This window comes from Triticum dicoccoides, chromosome 2B (genome assembly GCF_002162155.2).
Source record: "Triticum dicoccoides isolate Atlit2015 ecotype Zavitan chromosome 2B, WEW_v2.0, whole genome shotgun sequence".
Classification (NCBI taxonomy): domain Eukaryota; kingdom Viridiplantae; phylum Streptophyta; class Magnoliopsida; order Poales; family Poaceae; genus Triticum; species Triticum dicoccoides.
The window spans coordinates 185,816,836-185,831,243 of record NC_041383.1 but is presented as its reverse complement, the minus strand read 5'-3'; positions in this window follow the sequence as shown (position 1 = coordinate 185,831,243).

The following is a 14,408-nucleotide window of genomic DNA, read 5'->3' as shown; positions in this document are numbered from 1 at the left end:
ACTTTAACTGAGATGTGAGAAAACATAAACCATTACGTTGTCCTCCTTGTCCAACGTCAACTCTTTTAGCATGTCATACTTAATGAGTGCTTCACAATCATAAAAGATGTCCAAGATAATATATTTGTATGTGAACCTCTCTTTCCTTATTACTTCCTATTAATTGCAATGATGACCAAAACTATGTTTATAAACTCTCAACAACTTTTATGCCTCATACTTTCTATGTAAGTCATCACTAACCATAAGATCAATATGAACTCTTTTATTCTCTACTTTCTCAAGATCATAGCAACATAGCAAAGCCCTTGACTCAACACTAATCTTTATTATAGATAGCTCACGGATTCGATTACATAAAGAGATCACAAAGCAAAACTCAAAACTACTTGATATCAAAACTTCAATCTACTAGATCAAGATACTACTAAAAGGATCGAACTAAATAAAACGGTAAAGATAGGAGTGTGATGGTGATACGATACCGGGGCACCTCCCCCAAGCTTGGTAGTTGCCAAGGGGAGTGCCCATACCCATGTAATTATGTCCTCGGAGGTGATGGAGGTGGTGATGATGATGGTGGATAATCGCACATCGAGCGTAAAAGCTCCTCCAACTTGCGGATAATGCCCTTGAGTCCGGCGATATGATCCTTCAACAAAATATTCTCCTGCGTGAGATACTTATTTTGTATGCGAGCTAACTCAATCATCTTGAAAGCTTCAATCTCTGTTGGAGTAAAGAGGTTAGGTAAAGGTTGCCGGATGTCTTCTTCTTTCACCACCGGAGCTTGAACCTCCCATGGCCTTCTTGATCCCTTCATCCTTGTTGGTCTCCTCCGGTTCTTCTCTTTTCAGCTCTATCTTCGATAGCCAAGCATCCTTGTCTTCATTGTTGGAGGAGGGTGACGTCATGGCGCTCTAGATCTGCAACAGAAACAGCTCGAAACGAAAACAGAGGATATTTGCGTGATACGGTGGTCAAAACCTTCGGGAGTTTATATAATGAATTTTTACCGACCAAAATACGTAACGTGCAAGAAAACGGAGTCCGGGAGGCACAGGAGGTGTCCACGAGATAGGGGGCGCGCCCAGTAAGGGTGGGCGTGCCCTCCACCCTTGTGGAGGCCTCGTGTCCTTCCCGGACTACTTCTTTCTTCCTAAAATTCTTAAATATTCCAAAACTGATAAAAATTGTGATTGGAGTTGTTTTGGAGTCGGTTTACTTACCGTACCACATACCTATTCCTTTTCGGAGTCTGGACGTTCTGGAAAGTGTCCCTTATGTATTCCTATGGGGTTACGGTTTCAATAATATTAGTTTCAACATTGATAGGATTACCTGAGATATAATGTTTAATTCTTTGACCGTTCACCACCCTCGAACTTGTGCCTTCGAAGTTGTTGATTTTTATGGCACCAGAACGGTAGACCTCCTCGATAATGTAAGGACCTTCCCATTTAGAGAGAAGTTTTCCTGCAAAAAATCTTAAATGAGAGTTGAATAATAACACATAATCACCTACATTAAACTCATGCTTTTGTATCCTTTTATCATGCCAGTGTTTGACTTTTTCTTTGAATAGCTTGGCATTCTCATAGGCTTGGGTTCTCCATTCATCAAGTGAGCTAATATCAAACAACCTCTTCTCACCGGCAAGTTTGAGTCATAGTAGAGCTCTTTAATAGCCCAATATGCTTTATGTTCAAGTTCAAGAGGTAAATGACACGCTTTTCCATAAACCATCTTATATGGAGACATACCCATAGGATTTTTGTATGCAGTTCTATAGGCCCATAATGCATCATCAAGCTTTTTGGACCAATTATTTCTAGATCTATTGACAGTCTTTTGCAAAATTAATTTGAGCTCTCTATTTCTCAACTCTACTTGACCACTAGACTGCGGGTGATAAGGAGATGCGATTCTATGATTAACATCATACTTAGCAAGCATCTTACAGAAAACACCATGAATAAAATGTGAGCCACCATCAGTCATAAGATATCTAGGGACTCCAAACCTCGGAAAAATAACTTCTTTAAGCATTTTATTAGAAGTGTTATGATCAGCACTACTAGTTGGAATAGCTTCTACCCACTTAGTAACGTAATCAACAACAACTAAAATATGTGTATAACCATTAGAGGCAGGAAAAGGTCCCATATAATCAAAGCCCCAAACATCAAACGGTTCAATAACAAGAGAATAATTCATAGGCATTTCTTGACGTCTACTGATATTACCAATTCTTTGACATTCATCACAAGATAAGACAAACTTATGAGCATCTTTGAAGAGAGTTGGGCAATAAAAACCGGATTGCAATACCTTGTGTGCAGTTCTATCTCCAGCGTGGTGTCCTCCATATGATTTAGAGTGACACTTGCGTAGGATCTGTTCCTGTTCATGCTCAGGTACACAACGTCTAATAACACCATCTACTCCTTCTTTATAAAGGTGTGGGTCATCCCAGAAGTAATGTCTTAAATCATAAAAGAACTTTTTCTTTTGCTGGTATGTGAAACTAGGAGGTATAAATTTAGCAGCAATGTAATTAGCATAATCAGCATACCAAGGAGCCATACGAGAAGCATTAACGACCGCTAATTGTTCATCAGGAAAGCTATCATCAATAGGCAGTGGGTCATCAAGAACATTCTCTAACCTAGACAAGTTGTCTGCAACGGGGTTCTCAGATCCCTTTCTATCAATAATATGCAAATCAAATTCTTGGAGCAAGAGAACCCATCTAATGAGTCTAGGCTTAGGATCTTTCTTTTCCATAAGATATTTAATAGCAGCATGATCAGTGTGAATAGTAACTTTGGAATCAACAATATAAGGTCTAAACTTATCACATGCAAACACAACTGCTAAGAACTCTTTTTCATAGTAGCAGAATTTCTCTGGGCAGTATCAAGAGTCTTAGTAGCATACTGGATAACATTCAATTTCTTATCAACGCTTTGCCCTAGAACAGCACCTACAACATAATCACTAGCATCACACATAATTTCAAAAGGTAAATTCCAATCAGGTGGCTGAACAATAGGTGCAGTGATCAAAGCTTTCTTAAGTATTTCAAATGCTTCTACACAATCATCATCAAAGACAAAAGGAATATCTTTTTGCAATAAATTAGTCAGAGGCCTAGAGATTTTAGAAAAGTCCTTAATGAACCTCCTATAAAAACCGGCGTGACCAAGGAAACTTCTTATACCTTTTATGTCCTTGGGACATGGCATCTTCTCAATAGCATCAACTTTAGCTTTATCAACTTCAATACCTCTCTCGGAGATCTTGTGCCCCAAGACAATGCCTTCATTAACCATAAAGTGGCACTTTTCCCAATTCAAGACGAGACTAGTGTCTTCGCATCTCTGCAAAACTCGATCAAGGTTGCTCAAGCAATCATCAAAAGAGGATCCATAAACGGAGAAATCATCCATGAATACCTCACAAATCTTTTCACAAAAGTCAGAGAATATAGCCATCATGCATCTTTGAAAGGTAGCAGGTTCATTACATAAATCAAAAGGCATACATCTATAAGCAAAAGTACCGAAAGGGCAATAAAAGTAGTTTTTGATTGATCCCCCGCTGACACAGGTATTTGAGAGAAGCCAGAATAACCATCTAGAAAGCAGAAATGTGTGTGTTTGGATAGCCTTTCTAGCATTTTATCAATAAAAGGTAAAGGGTAATGATCTTTCTTAGTAGCTTTATTTAGTTTACGGAAATCAATTACCATCCTATAACCTGTAATAACTCTTTGCGGGATCAATTCATCTTTATCATTAGGAACAATGGTAATACCTCCCTTTTTAGGATCACAATGGACAGGGCTTACCCAATCACTATCAGCAACGGGATAAATTATACCTGCCTCAAGGAGCTTTAGTATCTCCTTTCTTACCACTTCTTTCATCTTGGGATTCAGTCGTCGTTGGGGATCTCTAACTGGTTTAGCATCGGCCTCCATATTAATTTTGTGTTGGCATAACGTGGGACTAATGCCCTCGAGATCATCCAGAGTATATCCAATAGCAACGCGGTGCTTCTTCAGAGTTTTCAATAATCTTTCTTCTTCTTGCTCTGAAAGGTTAGCACTAATAATAACATGATATATTTTCTTTTCATCAAGATAAGCATACTTAAGATTATCAGGTAATGGTTTGAGTTCAAACACAGGATCACCCTTGGGTGGAGGGGGATCCCCAAGAATTTCAACGGGAAGGTTGTGTTTCAGCATAGGTTCCTGTTTAAGGAACACTTCATCTATTTCCCTTCTTTCCTTCATAAACATATCATTTTCATGGTCAAGCAAATATTGTTCTAACGGATCAGTAGGAGGCACGGAAATAGAAGCAAGACCAATAATCTCATCCTTACTAGGTGATTATCTATCACGAGGTTGTTTACGAAACTTAGCAAAATTAAACTCATGAGACATACTCTCTAGGCCAATTTTAACAATATCCTTTTCACAATCAATCCTAGCATTAACTGTATTTAAGAAGGGTCTACCAAAAATAATGGGACAAAAGTCATCTTGTGGGGAACCAAGAATAAGAAAATTAGCAGGATATTTAACCTTCCCACACAAGACTTCAACATCTCTAACAATCCTAACTGGTTTAATGGTATCCCTATTAGAAAGCTTAATAGTAACATCAATGTCTTCCAATTCAAAGGGTGCAATGTCGTGCATAATTTCTTTATATAAGTCATAGGGTATTGCACTAGCACTAGCACCCATATCACATAAGCCATGATAACAATGATCTCCTATTTTAACAAAAATAATAGGCATGCCTACCACAGGTCTATGTATCTTAGTATCTAGTCTAGCAATATTAGCAGTCTCACCACAGAAATAAATAACATGCCCATCTAAATCATCATCCAAGAGATCTTTAACCATAGCAATACTAGGTTCAACTTTGATTTGCTCAGGAGGTGTATAAGTCCTAGTATTACTCTTACGGAACAGTCGAAGTTTTAGCACGATCCTTTATCCTAACAGGAAAAGGAGGTTTCTCAACATAAGTAGTAGGAACAATAGGATCACTATAGGTGACAGTCTTTTCTTCAACTGTAATAGGTGCAACTACTTTTATTTCAATGGGAGGATTATATTTAAACCACTTCTCTTTAGGGGGATCAACGTGAGTAGCAAAAGATTCACAGAAAGAAGCTACTATCTCAGAGTCAAGTCCATACTTAGTGCTAAATCCACGAAAAGCATCGGTATCCATAAAAGATTTAACACAATCAAACTTAGGTGTCATACCTGACTCCTTACCATCGTCGGAACCCCAATCTTTAGAGTTGCGTTTAATTCTTTCCAATAAGTCCCATTTGAATTCAATAGTCTTCAGCATATAAGAACCAGCACAGGAAGTATCGAGCAGGTTGCGATCATTTAGAGAAAGCCGAGCATAAATTTTTTGAATAATCATTTCTCTGGAGAGCTCAGGATTGGGGCATGAATATAACATTGATTTGAGCCTCTCCATGATTGAGAGATGCTTTCTCCTTCGCGAGGCTAGAAATTATATATGTAATTACGATCACGATGAACAAGATGCATAGGATAGAACTTCTGGTGAAATTCCGACTTCAATCGTTTATAATTCCAAGATCTCGTATCATCACATAACCTATACCATGTCAATGCATCTCCCTTCAAAGATAAAGGGAAGACCTTCCTTTTGACAACATCATCGGAATACCTGCAAGCTTAAATAATCCACAAACTTCATCCACAAAGATAAGGTGTAAATCGGGATGCAATGTTCCATCTCCTGTAAATGGATTAGCTAGCAGTTTCTCTATCATACCTGAAGAAATCTCAAAGTAAATAGTTTCAAAAAGTTCAGTAGGTTGAGGAGCAACTCTTTGCTCTTCTGGTCGGGGTGAAGATACACCGAACAAGCCCCTCAAAGGATTAGTTTCCATAGTGACAAGTAACAGAAAATTTCAGCAAACTATATAAATGTTTCCTAACCAAGTTTCACTCACCAAAAGCGCTACACTCCCCGGCAACGGTGCCAGAAAAGAGTCTTGATGACCCACAAGTGTAGGGGATCTATCGTAGTCCTTTCAATAAGTAAGAGTGTCGAACCCAACAAGGAGCAGAAGGAAATGATAAGCGGTTTTCAGTAAGGTTTTCTCTGCAAGCACTAAAATTGTAGGTAATAGATAGTTTTGTGATAAGATAAATTGTAACGAGTAACAAGCAATGAAAGTAAATAAAGTGCAGCAAGGTGTCCCAATCCTTTTTGTAGCAAAGTATAAGCCTGGACAATTTCTTATAATGAGAAAAGAGCTCCCGAGGACACATGGGAATTATCATCAAGCTAGTTTTGATCATGCTCATATGATTCGCGTTCGGTACTTTGATAATTTGATATGTGGGTGGACCGGTGCTTGGGTACTGCCCTTACTTGGACAAGCATCCCACTTATGATTAACCCCTATTGCAAGCATCCGCAACTACAAAAGAAGTATTAAGGTAAACCTAACCACAACATTAAACATATGGATCCAAATCAACCCCTAACGAAGCAACGCATAAACTAGGGCTTAAGCTTCTGTCACTCTAGCAACCCATTATCTACTTATTACTTTCCTATGCCTTCCTCTAGGCTCAAATAATGGTGAAGTCATGTAGGTCGACGTTCACATAACACCACTAGAGGAAAGACAACATACATCTCATCAAAATATCGAACGAATACCAAATTCACATGACTACTAATAGCAAGACTTCACCCATGTCCTCAGGAACAAACGTAACTACTCACAAAGCATATTCATGTTCATAATCAGAGGAGTAATAATATGCATTAAGGATCTGAACATATGATCTTCCACCAAGTAAACCAATTAGCATCAACTACAAGGAGTAATCAACACTACTAACAACCCACATGTACCAATTTGTGGTTTTGATACAAGATTGGATACAAGAGTTGAACTAGGGTTTTGAGAGGAGATGGTGCTGGTGAAGATGCTGATGGATATTGACCCCCTCCCGATGAGAGGATCGTTGGTGATGACGATGGTGATGATTTCCCTCTCCCGGAGGGAAGTGTCCCCGGCAGAACAGCTCCGCCGGAGCCCTAGATTGGTTCCGCCAAGGTTCCACCTCGTGGCGGTGGAGTTTCGTCCCGTAAGCTTGCACACAATTTTTTCCAGGGTAAAGCCTTCATATAGCAGAAGATGGACACCGGAGGGCCACCAGGGGGCCCAGGAGACAGGGGGCGCGCCCAGCAGGGGTGGGCGCGCCCCCACCCTCCTGGCCAGGGTGTGGGTCCCCTGAGGTGTTTCTTCTACTCAATAATTCTTATCAATTCCAAAAATAAGTTTCGTGGAGTTTCATGATTTTTGGAGCAGTGTAGAATAGGTTTCCAATGTTTGCTCCTTTTCCATCCAGAATTCCAGCTGTCGGCATTCCCCCTCTTCATGGTAAACCTTGTAAAATAAGAGAGAATAGCCATAAGTATTGAGATATAATGTGTAATAACAGCCCATAATGCAATAAATGTTGATATAAAAGCATGATGCAAAATGGGCGTATCAGTTACCCAGATGATTCGGCTGGGTCGCAGCAACTGGTGATAGTTGGACATCGAGGGTGGTGGTCTGATGTATAAGCGATGGACGGATGATCGAGACTGTAGTCTGGATTGTCCTTCTCCATGGTTGGGATTTTGTACACAAGCCGGACATCTGGGCTAGTGGCTGGATGATCTAGGCATTGGCCGGATTATCCGGGCTGGTAGCTAGATGATCCGGGTACCTGCATACTTGCTCATCTTCTTATCCTTCTCCTCGTTTAGCTCCCGTCCTTGCTTGGTCTATTTTTGTTGCTTCCTTATGATCCTCTCTGTGGCACCCCGACTCAGAAGAACCGAAACACCCCGTATTCCAGCCCAGAGATCGAGTCTTCTGGATTACGTCACTGCTTGGCATAGAAAAAATCAGCTCTTATTACAAATATTTTGGGAACAAGGGTTCAGATATACAAAGGATTACATTGGCGCGGCGACGCTACGCCTGCTAAGGTAGCTCTATACTAGCAGCAGAACGACTCGCAGGAGCAGAATAACTTCTAGCAGTGGAACAATGACGACAGTGATGAGCTCCACTCCACAAGGGCTCCGGCTGGGACACGACCTAGATCGCAAAATCGGGAACCTCAACAAGCAATCAATCACGACATCAACTGCAATCTGGCATGACATGCCAGGTGAGTAATTTCAATGTACTCGCAAGCTCACAACAACCAAAGCAATCAAGACAAAACAACAAGATGATATTTACAGGTTAATTAATGATGAGAATGATACAACTAGAACAATATGAGATGAGCATGGCATGTACATGTTACTCATGATATGAACATGATGATACTTGCACTAGCATGAGAGGGAGTCAACATTTAACGTCTCATGGACCAACTTACTCTTCTCGGAGGTTATCTCGTAACCACCATAGATACCAATCTTACTTACCACCGTGATCATCACCCGATCACCTCATGATCAACCAACATTGGTATGAACGATATCATCGTGATCATTGCATGACCACATAAAGATCAACCAATTTCTTTCCTCATGGAACCAGGGTTGTTTATTAGTCAAGTCTTATTATTGTTGACCCATAGTGTGACCTACTAGGAACTGTGTCCATGACCGAGGACGCGACTATCGATAGATTATACACTCAGCATAGGTTAGTACACTATACCCATGATACGTCTCCGTCGTATCTACTTTTCCAAACACTTTTGCCCTTGTTTTAGACTCTAACTTGCATGATTTGAATGGAACTAACCCGGACTGACGCTGTTTTCAGCAGAACTGCCATGGTGTTATTTTTGTTTAGAAATAAAAGTTCTCAGAATGACCTGAAAATCCATCGAGCAAATTTTTGGAATTAATAAAAAATATTGGCGAAAGAATCAACATCAGGGGGCCCACACCCTATCCACAAGGGTGGGGGCCCCCTAGGGCGCGCCCCCTGCCTCGTGGGCCCCCTGGAGCTCCGCCAACATCAATTCCAACTCCGTATATTCATGTTGGGGGAGAAAAAAAATCAGAGAGGAGGATTCATCGCATTTTATGATATAGAGCCGCCGCCAAGCCCTAAACTCTCTCGGGAGGGCTGATCTGGAGTCCGTTCGGGGCTCCGGAGAGGGGGATCCGTCGCCGTCGTCACCATCAACCATCCTCCATCACCAATTTCATGATGCTCATCGCCGTGGGTGAGTAATTCCATCGTAGGCTTGCTGGATGGTGATGGGTTGGATGAGATTTACCATGTAATCGAGTTAGTTTTGTTAGGGTTTGATCCCTAGTATCCACTATGTTCTGAGGTTGATGTTGCTATGACTTTGCTATGCTTAATGCTTGTCACTAGGGCTCGAGTGCCATGATTTCAGATCTGAACCTATTATGTTTTCATGAATATATGTGAGTTCTTGATCCTATCTTGCAAGTCTATAGTCACCTATTATGTGTTATGATCCGTTAACCCCGAAGTGACAATAATCGGGATACTTACCGGTGATGACCGTAGTTTGAGGAGTTCATGTATTCACTAAGTGTTAATGCTTTGGTCTGGTACTCTATTAAAAGGAGGCCTTAATATCCCTTAGTTTCCAATAGGATCCCGCTGCCATGGGAGGGTAGGACAAAAGATGTCATGCAAGTTCTTTCCCATAAGCACGTATGACTATATTCGGAATACATGCCTACATTACATTGACGAACTGGAGCTAGTTCTGTGTCACCCTATGTTATAACTATTGCATGAGGAATCGCATCCGACATAATTATCCCTCACTGATCCAATGCCTACGAGCTTTTTACATATTGCTCTTTGCTTAGTTACTTACCGTTGCCACTGTTACAATTACTACAAAACTGCTACTGTTACTTTTGCCACTGTTACCGTTACTTCCATACTACTTTGCTACTAAATACTTTGCTATAGATATTAAGTTATCCAGGTGTGGTTGAATTGACAACTCAACTGCTAATACTTGAGAATATTCTTTGGCTCCCTTTGTGTTGAATCAATAAATTTGGGTTGAATACTCTACCCTCGAAAACTATTGCGATCCCTATACTTGTGGGTTATCAAGACTATTTTCTGGCACCGTTGCCGGGGAGCATAGCTCTATTCTTTGAGTCACTTGGGATTTATATCTGCTGATCACTATGAGGAACTTGAAAGACGAAAGAACTAAGATTTTCCCCTCAACTACGAGGGGAGGTAAGGAACTGCCATCTAGCTCTGCACTTTATTCACCATCTATTTTGAGTAAACTTGCGACACCTAAACCTGCTTCTGCTATTAATTCTGATATGCGCATGTTATTGATGATGCCACTTCTGCTATGCGTGATGGTTATGATGAAACTACTTCTATGCTTGATAATACTGTGCCATTAGGTGAATTTCTTGATGAACAACTTGCTAGGACTAGAGAGAATGAAATTATTGAAACTGATAATATTGATGAAAGTGATGATGAAGATTCTCCCCCTAGATATGAATTGCCTATTGTGCCTGAGGGTTATGTTATGGATGAAGAAACTGCTAGAGATTTTCTTGCTTGCAATGATAGGTCTGATCTTAAGAAATTATTAGCTAAGCTTAAAGAAAAGTCTCTGAATGCTAGAATGAAATATGACCCTGCTTTTGCTACTTCACCTATCTGTGTTACTGATAAGGATTATGATTTCTCTATCGATCCTGAGATAATTACTTTGGTTGAATCTGATCCTTTTTATGGCTATGAATCTGAAACTGTTGTGGCACATCTTACTAAATTAAATGATATCGCCACCCTATTCACTAATGATGAGAAAACTCGCCACTACTATATCCTTAAGATATTTCCGTTCTCATTAAAGGGTGATGCTAAAACATGGTTTAATTCTCTTGATCCTGGTTGCGTACGTAGTCCCCAAGATATGATTTATTACTTCTCTGCTAAATATTTCCCCGCTCATAAGAAACAAGCTGCTTTAAGGGAATTATATAATTTTGTGCAAATTGAAGAAGAGAGTCTCCCATAAGCTTGGGGGAGGCTTCTCTGATTACTTAATGCTTTGCCTGATCATCCTCTCAAGAAAAATGAAATACTTGATATCTTTTATAATGGACTAACCGATGCTTCCAGAGACCACCTGGATAGTTGTGCTGGTTGTGTTTTTAGGGAAAGAACTGTCGAGCAAGCTGAATATATATTGAATAATATGTTGACTAATGAAAACAATTGGACACTTCCTGAACCAACTCCTAAACCAACTCCGAAGAAAAGAGGTGTTCTATCTCTCAGTCCTGAATATATGCAAGAGGCAAAGAAATCTATGAAAGAAAAAGGTATTAAAGCTGAAGATGTTAAGAATTTACCTCCTGTTGAAGAAATACATGGCCTTAATATACCACCTATTGAAGAAACACATGGTCTTGATAACCCGACACAGGTAGTAAAGGTAAATTCTCTCTATAGATATGATAAAGTTGAAATCCCGTCTACTAAGTTTGCTAGCCAGTGCTTGGATGAGTTTGATGACTTTATGGCTAAACAAGAAAATTTCAGTGCTTATGTTAGTAGACAATTGAAACAAAATGCTTATATGATTGTACACTTGAGTGATTATATGTCTAGAGTTAAGAATGAATTTAAACTTATTAGTAAACATGCTTTATGGTTACCACTCAAGTAGAACAAGTGCTTAAAGCTCAGAACGATTTGCTCAATGAATTAAATAATAAGAAAGATGATAATGTTGTTAGAGTTATTACAATAGGTGGTAAAATGACTCAGGAACCTTTGTATCCTGTGGGCCACCCTAAGAGATTTGAGCAAGATTCTCAGAGAAATAATGTTGATGCACCTAGTCCTTCTAAGAAGAAGAAGAAAAATGATAGGACTTTGCATACTTCTAGTGAACCTGTTGTAGACACACCTGAGAATCCCAATGATATTTCTATTTCTGATGCTGAAACACAATCTGGTGATGAACATGAACCTAGTGATAATGTTAATGATAATGTTCATGTTGATGCTCAACTTAGCAATAATAATGATGTAGAGGTTGAACCTGCTGTTGATCTTGATAACCCACAATCAAAGAATCAACGTTATGATAAGAGAGACTTTGTTGCTAGGAAGCACGGTGAAGAAAGAGAACCATGCGTTCAGAAACCCATGCCTTTTCCTCCTAAACCATCCATGAAAAAGGATGATGAGGATTTTGAGCGCTTTCCTGAAATGATTAGACCTATATTTTTGCGTATGCGTTTGACTGATATGCTTAAAATGAATCCTTATGCTAAGTACATGAAAGATATTGTTACAAATAAAAGAAAGATACTGGAAGCTGGAATTTCCACCATGCTTGCTAATTATACTTTTAAGGGTGGAATACCTAAGAAACTTGGAGATCCAGGAGTACCAACTATACCATGCTCCATTAAAATAAACTATATTAGAACCGCTTTATGTGATTTTGGAGCCGGTGTTAGTGTTATGCCTCTCTCTTTATATCGTAGACTTGAATTGAATAAGTTGACACCTACTGAAATATCTTTGCAAATGGCCGATAAATCAACTGCTATACATGTCAGTATTTGTGAGGATGTGCCTGTTGTGGTTGCAAACGTTACTATCTTAACGGACTTTGTTATTCTTGATATTCCCGAGGACGATAGTATGTCGATTATCCTTGATAGACCCTTTTTGAATGCTGCAGGCTATTATTGATTGCAACAAAGGCAATGCCACTTTTCATGTTAATGGTAATGAGCATACGGTACACTTTCCGAGGAAACAACCTCAAGTTCACAGTATCAATTCTATTGGAAAAATTCCATCGATTATTATTGGAGGTTTTGAATTTCCTCTTCCTACTGTCAATACGAAATATGATATTCTTATTATTGGGGATGTACATATCCCCATTGAGGTAACCTAGTGTTATTCAAAATTTCTCTGGTTTCATGTGATTCGGAATGAGTTTGTTAACAAGACTTGATCAACCTTGTTAGTGGATTCCTTTTGATGAGCATGAGATGGATGAAATTAGAAGGCACAACCTTCTCTACCCTCCTTTTACTTTCTGTTAGTTATATTAAATAAAGCAAAAATAGTATTTTTTGTCTATTTTCTGAATTATCCATGCAATAGAAAATACCCCGAAAAATAAAAGTTCTCCAAATGCCCTGAAAATGAAATATGATTTTTTTAGAATATTTGAGAATATCTGGCACTGAGAACACAACAAAGGGGGCAAGCACCTGGCCGCGAGGGTCCAGGGCGTGCCCACCTCCCTGGGGCGCTCCCCTGCCTCGTGGGCCCTTGGTGGCCCCCTCCACTCATTCCTGCACCCTTACACTTCTTCCTCCCAAAAAATCACTAACCAGTTCAAGCACGAGTTCTAGCTCATCTTGCTGCCATTTTCGATCTCCTTGCTCAAAGCTCCATTCACAAAACTTCTTTGGGGGATTTTTCTTTGGTATGTGACTCCTCCAATGGTCCAATTAGTTTTTGTTCTTGTGCTTTCTTCATTGCAAATTTTTACTGCCTAGGTGACCTTGTTCTTGAGCTTGCATGCCAAATTTATATGGTCCCAAGTAGTTCTAACGCATGATATAGTCTCTAGGCACTTGTGGGAGTAGTTGCTATCAATTTTGTTGAGTTTGGTTCACTTTTATTTCGAGTTACTAAAATTTTCAGAAATTTTTCAGAGGAAGAAATTTGTCTAGGAAAATGTACCAAGGTGGTTCTTCAAGGAAGCAAGGACCTAGGCTCGCAATACGCGAGCAGGACGATGAACCACCAAGGGAAGCTCAAGTACGGCCTTGTGAAAGGCATTAAGAGGAGTTTATGGTCCAGGCAGGCATTAAGGATGAATTTGACATGTATGTGCGTAATGCTGATCTTGAGGACTTCATGTCAGATAAGTGCTCCCAACACTAATACCTTACTGATTCCTTTGTGAGAAGGTTTAAATTCACATCTTCACGCAACTCTCACACTGTTTTATTTGATCTTTATGATAAATCATATACCATGGACCTAGAAGATTTTAATACTGCTTGTAAACTCCCGCAGTGGGGCAATGTTAATGAACCTCGTAAATCTGAATATAAAGATTTTCTTGCTAGTATCACTATGGGTGAATCTAGAGAAATAGCACAAACTACCATAGGGAGCATTCATTTTCCTGCTATATATACATTATTTTGCTCTCTTCATAGGTAGATGCATAAATGGCAAGGACGAAGCATGTCACATGTGTGTTCGTGATCTTAGTGTTCTCAAGAGTGTTGTGTTAGGACATAAATAATATAACTTGAGGGCCATTGTTGCACGTA